General features: G+C 32.7%; 1 pseudogene; it reads right to left on the reverse strand.

The window, feature by feature from the left end:
• Window positions 1-1,015: 1,015 nt before the first annotated feature.
• On the reverse strand, window positions 1,016-6,682 carry LOC124936064 (annotated as a pseudogene).
• Window positions 6,683-12,054: the final 5,372 nt, after the last annotated feature.

The following is a 12,054-nucleotide window of genomic DNA, read 5'->3' on the forward strand; positions in this document are numbered from 1 at the left end:
GTAGATTGATTAGCTTCTATTTTTAATTTGATGACATAGTTTGTCACATATTTCTCCATTGTCTGTTCAAAACTCAGGATAGAGAGATTGATGAGTTAAATGAGCAATTGGAAGAAGATGCAAAATGTGTTGAACACTTGCAAGTTCATCTGTTGGAGGAGAGAAATAAAAGGTCTCATGTAGAAAGAGAGAACGTGAGATTGCAGAGCCAGATCGACATGTTAATCATTTTGGTGCAGGATAATGACGACGAAGAACCCTAATTTTTGGATCTGATCGATCTCTTTTATGATCAACAAAGATCAGATGATATGTGTCTTTATACTGTCTTTTATAAATTTTTTCTTATTTGTTTGTAAATCAAATATGTTGGGAACTTTATATGTAATTACATTGGTTTGTAAATCAGACATTACTCAATAATTGTCACCCTATGTTGGGAACTTTATAAATATTTGAAATTTGATTTATACTGAATTTTCGAAGTTTTTGCGGATTGAACCATGAAAAAATCAAGTCGAGTTTGGTTTGAAATAGGTAAAATCGAGTCAGGTTAGAATTGTTGCTTATATCAGTTTTAGTGTTTGTGCCTTTTATGTTGAAATGAGATATTCTACTACATGTTTTAACTTCAAATAATAACAATTTAACTATCTTGGAACTCTGTTACAATTTATTTGTAAATTTTTATATTGTAAAACATTACATTACCTCAAATCACAACTTCTGGTTCACAAATCACAACTTATTTGTAACTATCCAGATTTGTTTAACCCTCTATAACTTGAAACTAAACCATTGAATCATTTCGTTCAAAATTCAAAGATTTACCTCAATCACACTTCTCTTATCAAATAACAAATAAAAAACAGATAAATAAATTAAATGTTTGAACCAACTTAAATGAAGAATAATCTATAACAAAGGTGTTGTATATATACACAGTACAGAGTTTACAGCAAAACTCAAATTGGCACAACATATAAGACAATTCTAACAAAAAAAAAAGATTTGTTCATCGTACTCGAGGCTGCTGCCGATGGGCTGGTAATGGAGAGGCAGCAGAATGTGTCGTATTCATGGGCGAGCAATGATGCGTTTTTGGTGGTAAGTTACTTTTCGAGTCATTAGCAGTTCGAGTTTTGGATGTGTTTTTCAAGGACTGGATCTCTTCTAAGGTGGCTAAAACGTGTGACATTTTTGGGCGTACTTTAGGCTCTGATTTTAGACACTGCAGAGCAAGGTTAGCAGCCATAAAAGCTCCCTTTTGAGGATATTGTCCTTCTAATTTTGTGTCCATAATCCTGAATAGTTTTTGTTTGTCCCCTAAATAAGGAATAGCCCACTCCACTAGATTCTGTTCTACACCCATTCTTGACTTGTCAACACCTAGACGACCAGATAGCAATTCGAGTAACACTACTCCAAAACTATACACATCACTTTTTGTCGTCAACCCGACCTGTTTGTTGATTGACAAAATCACAAAAATAATGTATGAAAGTTGATTCTATATATAAGAAAAAAACAGAATCTTGCAAAAGTTCTAATCTATACCCGTGGCAACATATTCCGGTGCTGCATAACCGTGGGTACCCATCACTTTAGTCGATACGTGTGTCCTATCTCCAGTTGGTCCTGCCTTGGCCAACCCAAAATCCGACAGTTTTGCATTGAAATCTTACACAACACATTCTCTAAGTAATAATTTTCTAAGTGAAAAGTAAAAAATTCAAAATTTTATTGGCATATGTTGAAAACTAACTCACTTTTGAAAAGATGATTCTACAAGCTCCCTTTTGGCAAAAACTCATAAACCAAGAGCTTATCCTTATCACCTATCACCTTCTGAACAATACCCAATAAGCTTAACCAGATTCGGATGAAAAAGTTGGCCAAGATAGTTAACTTCCGTCTGTATATAATAATACTTGGAAGAAGTCAAAAACAGAGCAAAATAATTACAACCTGAAAAAAAAGAAAAAAAAAAACATACCAACCACTCCTTGTGACCTTGGAAGCCTTCAGGTTTAAGTTTCTTGACAGCAACAACGATGCCAGAACCTGGCCTGAAGTAGTGAACAATTGTTCATCAATCCAACCTTTGAATACATAACCGAATCCACCTTCGCCAAAAAGACTGTCAGGGCGAAAGTTTCTGGTGGCGTTCCTTAGCTCGTTATATGAGAATGCCTTAGCATGAGTTGATGAAAGGATTTCACTCTCTGATCTTGGAGATGAGATAATCATATCATTGTTTTCTCTACAACAAGATGAGACTGTAATATTGTTCATAAAAACAAACAAACAAACCAATTGATTAAACCTCAAAAACAAATTATTATTATTATTTGGATCCTAAAAACAAACAAACAAACAAATAAATAAATTTCCTTTCTTGGACGCTGTTAGAGGTTATACCAAATCAAGAAACTACATAAAAGATTTCCAGATAACTAAAGATATCAAATCGAACTGGATGGATTAACTAACTCTACAAGAAACACATTTGTTTGTTACCTGAATTATTGGAAGGGATTTGAGCTGAATCATGCGTGACGCACCCTGCGTGACGCACCCTGCGTGACGCACCCTGCGTGAAGCACCCTGCGTGAAGCACCCTGCGTGACGCACCCTGCGTGACGCATCCAACCAACCAACCTGCATTCAACGAATCAGGGCGAATCAATGATGTTCTGTAAAAGAAATCAACACAAACAATCACATGTAAAGGAAATCAACACAAACAATCATATGTAAACGAAATCAACACAAAATATAAACGAATATAGTGGAAATTTTATCTTCGGTCGTCGTCGTTCGCCGTTGGAAGTTCTTCGCAGCTATAGGCCATTGAATATGGTGGAATGGTCCACGGTGCCTCTTCGATTGGTTCTTCAGCGATGAAAAAGAGAGAAAGTCTTCTCCGCCACCATTAGGGTTCACGGCGGAGAAGAAAGGGAAGAATGGATGAGAGAGAAAATGAAACGAAAATGAAAAAAAATTAAGTCTTTATAGGGTTCAGGGTGCGTCACGCATCTGGAGGGTGCGTGACGCATGGGTAAAATGGTCATTAAAAAATTTGGGGGTCACCAGCGCTATAAAAATTAGTGGCCCGCACCATCGGCTATTAACCCCCTTTTTGGGGTCATTTCCTCAAATTTCCCTCTTACTTCTGTTAAACAATTTTTTTAATAATAAAAATTAATACTAAACAAGTTAAAAATTAATTGAAAAATAAAATTGCAAATTTTAATATTTAAAATGTAAAATTTATTTACAGATTATAAAATTAATTAATATATTTTTAATGCAAAAATTAATTGATTATTTAAAATAATTTTATATACAACATTTCAAATATTTTTTAAATTGGTAAAAATATTTTTACAATTAAGATTAATATGTATGAACACTTATTTATCAGTGGATTAAAACCCTTGACTTATCACTTAACTTAATATATTAAATATTTATTTGATATAATTTAATCTATCACTTAACTTAATATATTAAATATTTATTTAATATAAGTTTATTTAATAAAGCATATTTATATATAATCAAGTAGCATGAATAAATGCACATATAAGTATATATATATATATATAATATTATTTATCTAAAAATATATTAGATAAAATTAATATTATTCAAATATAATTAATTTAAAATAAGATTTAATTTTAAACTAAATGTTTTACATATATTTTATTTTTTCGGTACCCCACAATTGACCATCATCTTGTGACTCACACTTTTTTTCATATGCTATTTTTTTTATCTTCTCGGAAAACCACTCATCAATCTTAGTCGACCTCAATTGATGACACATCTCTTATCTCACGTCAAACTCAACCACTAACACCCCAATTGACCCTCTCATCTTGTGACTCACACTTTTTCATATGTCTATTTATCCCTCGACAAACCACCCACTAAACATAATCTTGCGATTCAACACTTTTTCATATGCCTTTTTATCCCTTTGGCAAACCACTCACTAATCATAATCTTGTAACTCACACTTTTTTATTTGTATTTTTATTCCTAGACAAACCACTCACCAATCTTAGTTGCCTCTCTTTTACTCTAACTTCAGCAAATCAACAATCAATCTCAATTGATCACGAACCTCTTATCCAACGTCAAACCAACCACTAACCACCACCCGACCTTCATCTTGTGACCTCACACTTTCAAATGCTCGTCAAACAAACCAATAATTTTGACCTCACATTCGACAAACCACCCACCTCCAAGTGACCTCACCCTTTTAAATGTTCGTCAAACCAACCACTAATTCCGACCTCACACTCAACAAACCACCCACCACCTGACCTCCATCTCGTGATCTCACACTTTCAAATTCTCACCAAACCAACCACTAATTCCGACCTCACACTCGACAAACCACCCAGCATCTGACCTCTATCTCGTGACCTCACACTTTTAAATGATCGCCAAACCAATCACTAATTTCGATCTCACACTCGACAAACCACACACCATCCGACCTCCATCTCCTAACCTCACACTTTCAAATGCTCGCCAAACCAACCACTAATTCCGTTCTCACACTCGATAAACCACCCATCACCCGATCTCCATCTCGTGACCTCACATTTTCAAATGCTCGCCAAACCAACCACTAATTCCAATCTCACACTCGAAAAACCACCCATCACCCATCAATTGACCATCATCTTGTAACTCACACTTTATCATATGCCTTTTTTATCCCACCGACAAACCACCCACCAATATTAGTCTACCTCAATTGATGACACATCTTTTATCTCTCATCAAACTCAACTACAAACCTCCAATTGACCCTTATTCTATGACTTCACACTTTTTCATATGCCTTTTTATCCCCTCGCCAAACCACCAACTGACCATAATCTTGTGACTCACACTTTTTCATATGCCTCCTTTTTTCTCGACAAACCACTCACCAATCTTAGTCGACCTCTCTTTTACTCTCACTTCAACAAATCAACAACCAATCTCAATTGATCACAGACCCCTTATCCAACGTCAAACCAACCACTAACCACCACCCGACCTCCATCTCGTGATCTCACACTTTCAAATTCTCGTCAAACCAACCACTAATTGCGACCTCACACTCGACAAATCACCCACCACTCGACCTCTATCTCGTGACCTCATACTTTCATATTCTTGCCAAATTAACCACTAATTTCGACTTCAAACTCGACAAACTAGCCCGAACTCCATCTAATGACCTCACACTTTCAAATATTCGTCAAACCAACCAACAATTCCGACCTCAAACTCGACAAATCACCCACCACCCACCTCATGAGATTGTTGAAAATCTAAAGTATAGTCAAGAAAACATTCTTGATAATTTAAATTTGAATGTTTTGAGATTCGAACTCTAGTCTTAAGCATGAAATAATAAAATTATTTCAGCAAAATTATATTTATATAATAACCATCAACTATATAAATTACTTATGCTCCCAGCACAACATATAATTGTTATGTGAGTGTAAACCAGTCGAGTTTTGTTAGTTTGCGGGATGACCCGACCTCAAAACTTGGAGCGATTCATTAAAATAAAAAATAAAAATGATATATACTAGTCTTAAATTTGCAACATATAACTTGTAAGGGCAATAATTTAACAACCCAAACTATATAACTTTTATATTTTAAATTCAACAAAACATTTATATATATAAACAAATGAATTTGTAATTTTTTTAATTTTTAATTAATTTTTATAAATTTTTTCTTTTTATATTAGAGAATAAAGATTTTAATATAAATTGAGTGATTTTATTATGAATTGATAGTAAAATTAAAAATAAAATATATAAGTTTTGAAGTTGCAACTAATAAATTATAACTTGTAACTGCAATACTCTAACCATCTAAATTATATAACTTTTATTTACTAATTCAACCAAAGATAGACTTGTAATATTTTCAATTTTTTCTTATTAAGTTTTATAAGTTTTATTCTTTTTAAGTTAGAGAATGAAGTTTTTAATGTGAATTGAGTGGTTTTATTTTGAATGGATAGATATATATATTATATGAATATTCATACACAAAATTATAAATACAAATCATTAATCTTAAGTGCTCTGTGATTAAAGTGTACATAGTACATAATACAGATCAATATTCGAATCTCACTATGTGGAATTTTAAAACTATTATAAAAATTCATATGAAAAATAATAATGGTTAAATATTTGAATAAAAATATTGGTTTGCGAAAGTGAGGTTAGAAATAAAGAGATAATTCCCGTGAAAGCTTCGGAGCGATCGGATTGGACCTTTCCCAGCAGCGCTGGTGACAACATGAAGGGAAAGAGAAGAGTGACTAAAGCACTTTATCATATGTAATACTAAACTGAGCATCCTGTATATATATATAATCAATAAAAATATGTGCTATCGGGCATGCTTTGAATAGCTATCTTTCACAAGCATGATAACTCCATTTAAAGCACTAACCCCATTCATTTGAGGCAGATGACAAGAAGGATGTCGGAATCTCCTTTGGAGCGAGGAAATTGAGTTCCCGAAGCAACTCAAACGAACTAGCCACTCGTTCGGGCCTCTTTACCTCTGATGGACCATGAGCTCTGGACAAGTGCGATCTGACGTCTGAAATAAGATCCTCTGAAGGCGACAGCATGCGCGTGGGATATCTTAGCTATTGATCTGACCTTTCCTTTGATGATCTGTTGATGTCCATTCAATCTCTAGGAACCTATTCGTCGAAATGACTAGCAACCTCACATGAATCAACAACTTGGGCATTAGCTAATGAGATAGTTGAAAAGGTGCCTAGCGCTCTTTGAAGGAAGAAGGAATAAAAAAAGGCTGGTGCTATTAAGAAATAGGATGTAGCTATTGAATCTGGTTTTTCAGAATCAAATGCCTTGTTGGAGTAAGGAATGGACAGTCGATTGAGATTTGGTGGTGTGAAAGTGCGTTGAGTCACGAGATTAGATGTCGATTGTGATTATTGTGTAATTTGTCGAGGAATAAGAGACATTTAAAAAAATGTGATGTCACGAGATGAGAGGATGCCAAAGTGGGGGTAAAATTGTCGTTGTAAGGGGATACGCGACCGATAACAAATGAAGATATTGATGGTTAAAAATATATGTGAATGATATGTTAATTGACCGAATTGTGAAAATGTATGAGGTCACGATATTATAATTCTCAATTGGAATTGGTAGTTGATTTGTCGAGAGAGAGATGCGTATGAAAAAGTGTGAGGTCACGAGATGAGAGGTTGATTGAATTGGTAGTTAAATGGTGAGGGATGCGGGGTATATAAAAGTGTGTGATGTTACAAGATGAGAGATCTATTGTGATTGGTGGTTGATTTGGAGAAGTTGGAGGGAGGGAGGGGGATTAAAAGAGGTCACGATTAGAAGGATAATAGGCCAATAATAAAGGAGAGATATTAGTGGTTAAAAATTATATGAGTTGAGATGTTGATTTTATTAAAGTATGAAAGTGCGAGGCTACAAGAGGAGAAGTCATTTTGGATTGTGTGGTTGAGGTGCACAATATTTGAGGTGAGATCATAAAATTAGTAATATGAGATATGCATTGGAAACAAAGAATATTGGTGGTTAAATATGTGAATGTAGATGATTGGTTGACCTAAATGTAAAAATGAGGTCACGAGATGAGAGGTCGATTGGATTGGTGGTTGATTTGTCGAAATGATAGAAAAAAGATGTTTGTACTATTAAGATGATTGGATGCAGAAGTGAGGTCATAGGATTAATGAAACAGAGAAGTCTGTTAAGGAAGATATGATATTTTGTGATTTAAATGAGATTGTTGGTTGACCGAGAAATGAGGGTAAAAGTTCGAGGAGAAAGAGGTCGATGAGTTGATGAGAAAAATAAATAAATGAAGGTTTCCTCATCAATTTTGTTATCATTTCTTTCTATTTTTGATGAATAACGAAAAAAATCACGGTAAGAAGGATAAAAAGCGAGTAACAAAGGAGAGATATTAGTAGTTAAAAATATATGAATTTAGATGTTTATTTGACCGAAGTTTTAAAGTATGATTTTACGAGATGAAATATCGTTTTAGATTGTGTGGTTGGTTTATCGAAGTGGGGGGGGGTAAGAAATCATGATAATGATATGAGATGGTTGGGATGTAAAATTCTCGAAGTGAGACCACATGATTAATAATATGAGAGATCAATTAGGACATAAAAATTATTGGTGATTAAATATTTGAATGGAGATGATTGGCTGACCGAAGTATGAAAACAAGGTCACGAGAATAGAGGTCGATTGGATTAGTGGTTGTTTTGTCGAAGTGATGGTAAGTGGTCACGGTAATAATATGAGATGATCAATGTATAAAATACTCGAAGCGAGGTCACGAGATTAGTAATGAGGGGTCTATTGGAGAACAAAAAATATTGTTGGTTAAATACATGAATGAAATTGTTAGTTGACTAAACAAGTGATGGTAAATAAGTCGGTGATGATAATATGGTTTGTTTGTCAAAAGTGATTGTAAAAGATGTTGATACGATAATAAAGACAATCTGCTCCAACCACCAGATCCTATGGTGTTTTAATAAAATTACATAATATCTGATCAATTACCATTATAATGTGTTTGGTAATCTTGGAAATGGATTTTGAATGTCAAATTCTAATGATTAGATTTGGTGGAGCATTAAAGATTAAAAATTGGAATTAGATTTCCAATGGAATCCAAATTAATGTATTTTATAATTCTCAATTCCACTCATTTTAGCTCAGAATTGTAATTTTAAATGTTTTGTTTTATGTTTTATAAATAAAAATATATTATTATTTTATCATTTACAACATAGTTAACACTTTCACACGCATCTTTTCTCTTGACAAACTAACCACCAATCACACTTTCACATGCCTCTTTTCACTTAGCAAACTAACCACCAATCACAATCACAATTTCATGCGCCTCTTGTTCATCGACACCAACCACCAATCCCAATCACACTTTGACACGTCTTTTTTCCTCGACAAACCAACTACCAATCTCAATCAAACTCTAACCTTGTGACCTTACGAACATTTATTACCGGCTTCTTATCCCTCGACAACCACATCCCAACATACTTTTACACATCTTTTATCTCTCAACAACCAACCATAAATCTCAATCAACCTTTAACCTTGTGACCTCACACTTTTGTCAATCAAATATTGATTCATCTATTTTTAACTAGTAATATATGATTTGTTACCGGTCTCTTATCCTCAATAAGTAACCATCAATCTCAATGTTACCGACCTCTTATTGCTCGATAAACCAACCACCAATGCTCAATTGATCTATAATTTCGTGAGCATTTTGCACCCCAACCATCTCAACAATCCATTTCAACAAACTAACCACCAATGATTAGTTACCGACCTCTTATCCCTCGACAACCACATCTCAATCACACATTCACACGTCTCATATCTCTCAACAAACCAACTACTAATCTCAATCAACCTTTACCCTCATGACCTCACATTTTTGTGAATCAAATATTTGATTCATATATTTTAACCACCAATATCTCATTTGTTACCAACCTCTTATCCTCAACAAAATAACCATTAATCCCAATGTTACCGCCTCTTATCCTCAACAAGCTAACCACCAATCCCAATGTTACCGACCTCTTATTTATTGAAAAACCAACAATCCTATTCTCGTGAACATTTTATTTCTTCACAATAATCTATATATATATCTAATGATGCTTAATAAATAAAATGTATGGTGGTATTCACGCTCTCACCACATCTCACATAGGCTTATTTTATAACAATTTATCTCTCTTGTCATAATTACCTATTCATAATTACTAATTTATCTCTCGTACTATAATTATTAATTTATCTTTTTCTAATTAATTTTTAATTTATTTTACTAATTTTTCTTTCCTAATTATATATTTTTTTCTTCATTAATTTTATATAAACTTATATTTAATCTCACATGCTTATTATATTTTATAACATTTTATGTCTCCAACTCTCTCTTGTCATAATTACTAATTTATCTCTTGTCATAATTACTAATTTATCTTTTCTAATTAATTTTTATTTTATTTTACTAATTTTTCTTTCCTAATTATATATATATTATTTTTCTTTATTAATTTTATATAAACTTATATTTAATATTATTTTTATATATTTATAATATACATAATAATACTATATATAATATATAATAAGTTTAAATGAGTTATTAAACTTAAAATAAAATTACAAATTTCTCTTTTATATTCCTTTCTCTCTCATATTTATAATATATTTTTCCTAATTAATTTCGTTGGTGTAACACCAATAATTAATTTATTTTTTATTTTCTTTTTCATCATTTATATATATATATATATATATATATATATTCTTACACATAGTTTTTATATTTTTTTAATAAAATAAAAATTATAAATATTTTAATTTATTTAAAAATAAAATTAAGCGTTTCACTCTCCTAAAATCTATATAGAGTATATTTTATTATTAATTTTATATAAATATATTTTTTTTATTCATAATATCCTTATATGCATATTTATTATTTATATAATTAATTAATTAATTTTCTTTTATTCATTATATATTTTATCTATTATTAATTAACAAGGATTAAATATTTATACATACATAAAATTTTAAATTAGAGACTAGAGTTCACATTTCATATTAAAGACTAGAGTTCGAGTCTCAATTTATGCGAATTTATAAATGATTGTGCATGTGGGTATGAGTGGGTGAATTTGTGGTCGATGTGGATGGCATGTGTGAGTCCCTACGTAGTGGGTATGAATGGGTGAATTTGTGGTCGATGTGGATGGCATGTGTGAGTCCCTACGTAAATGCGTATGTTAATTTGTGATTGATGGGGAAGACCAAAAGTATGGGTAAAATGACATATGTGAGTCCTTACATTAATGCTTGTGTGAATTTGTGGGGAAGGTAAGGGTAACATATGTACAAATTGCTCGAACGGAGATAATATATATAATAATGTTTAAAGCTAAAATTTAGGGTGATATATACCAAAATTTTACACATTTTATGTGAATTTCTCATCAAATTCTCCCAGTACAATTGTCTCTCTTTTCTCCTTAGGTATAGGTCTTTCTTCAATCAATTCTCATTTCTCCTTAGGTATAGTTAACACGAGAATAGGAGGTGAGCGTCGACAACGGAACGGAGACTAGAGGAAAATATTCGATCTTGATTTGAAGAAAAACGGGAAGCGAATGAATACGAGGATTTGAAATTAATAGTAAGCCGAGAATTCTCTACCTCCGTAGATTTTGAAAAGTATTTTTTCAAATTTAAAATTAATTAATTTTTTTATTTCTACACATTTTATATGAATTTCTAATCAAATTCTCACGGTTTATCAAATTCTCGCGTTACATTCGTGTTTCCTTTCTCCTTAGGTTTAGGTATTTCTTAAATCGACACCTCTTTCTTTTTAGGTATAGATAGCACGAGAAGAGGAGGAGGGCGACACCGAAGTGACGGAAAAGAGCGACGATGATGCAACGGAGGAGGGTGATGACGACGCAAGAGAGGCATAGAGGAAAATATTCGATCTTGATTTGAAAAAATGGGAAGCGAATGAAGACGGGGATTCGAAATCAATAGGAAGACGAGTATTCTCTGTCTCCGTAGATTTAGAAAAGAAAATAATTATTTTTTTATTTTTATACATTTTATATGAATTTTTTATCAAATTCGTCTTTCCTTTCTCCTTAGGTCTAGGTCATTCTTAAATTGACTCTCATTTCTCCTTAGGTATAAGTAGCACGAGAAGAGAAGATGGGAGACGAAGACACGACGAAGGAGGGCGACGACGACGTAAGAGAGACATAGAGAAAAAAATTCGATCTTAATTTGAAAAAAAATGGGAAGCAAAAGAAGACGAGGATTTGAAATCAAGAGGAACCCGATAATTCTCTAACTCCAAGGATTTAGAATTTTATTATTATTATTAAATTTTTGT

The sequence above is a fragment of the Impatiens glandulifera genome, chromosome 1 (genome assembly GCF_907164915.1).
Source record: "Impatiens glandulifera chromosome 1, dImpGla2.1, whole genome shotgun sequence".
Taxonomy (NCBI): domain Eukaryota; kingdom Viridiplantae; phylum Streptophyta; class Magnoliopsida; order Ericales; family Balsaminaceae; genus Impatiens; species Impatiens glandulifera.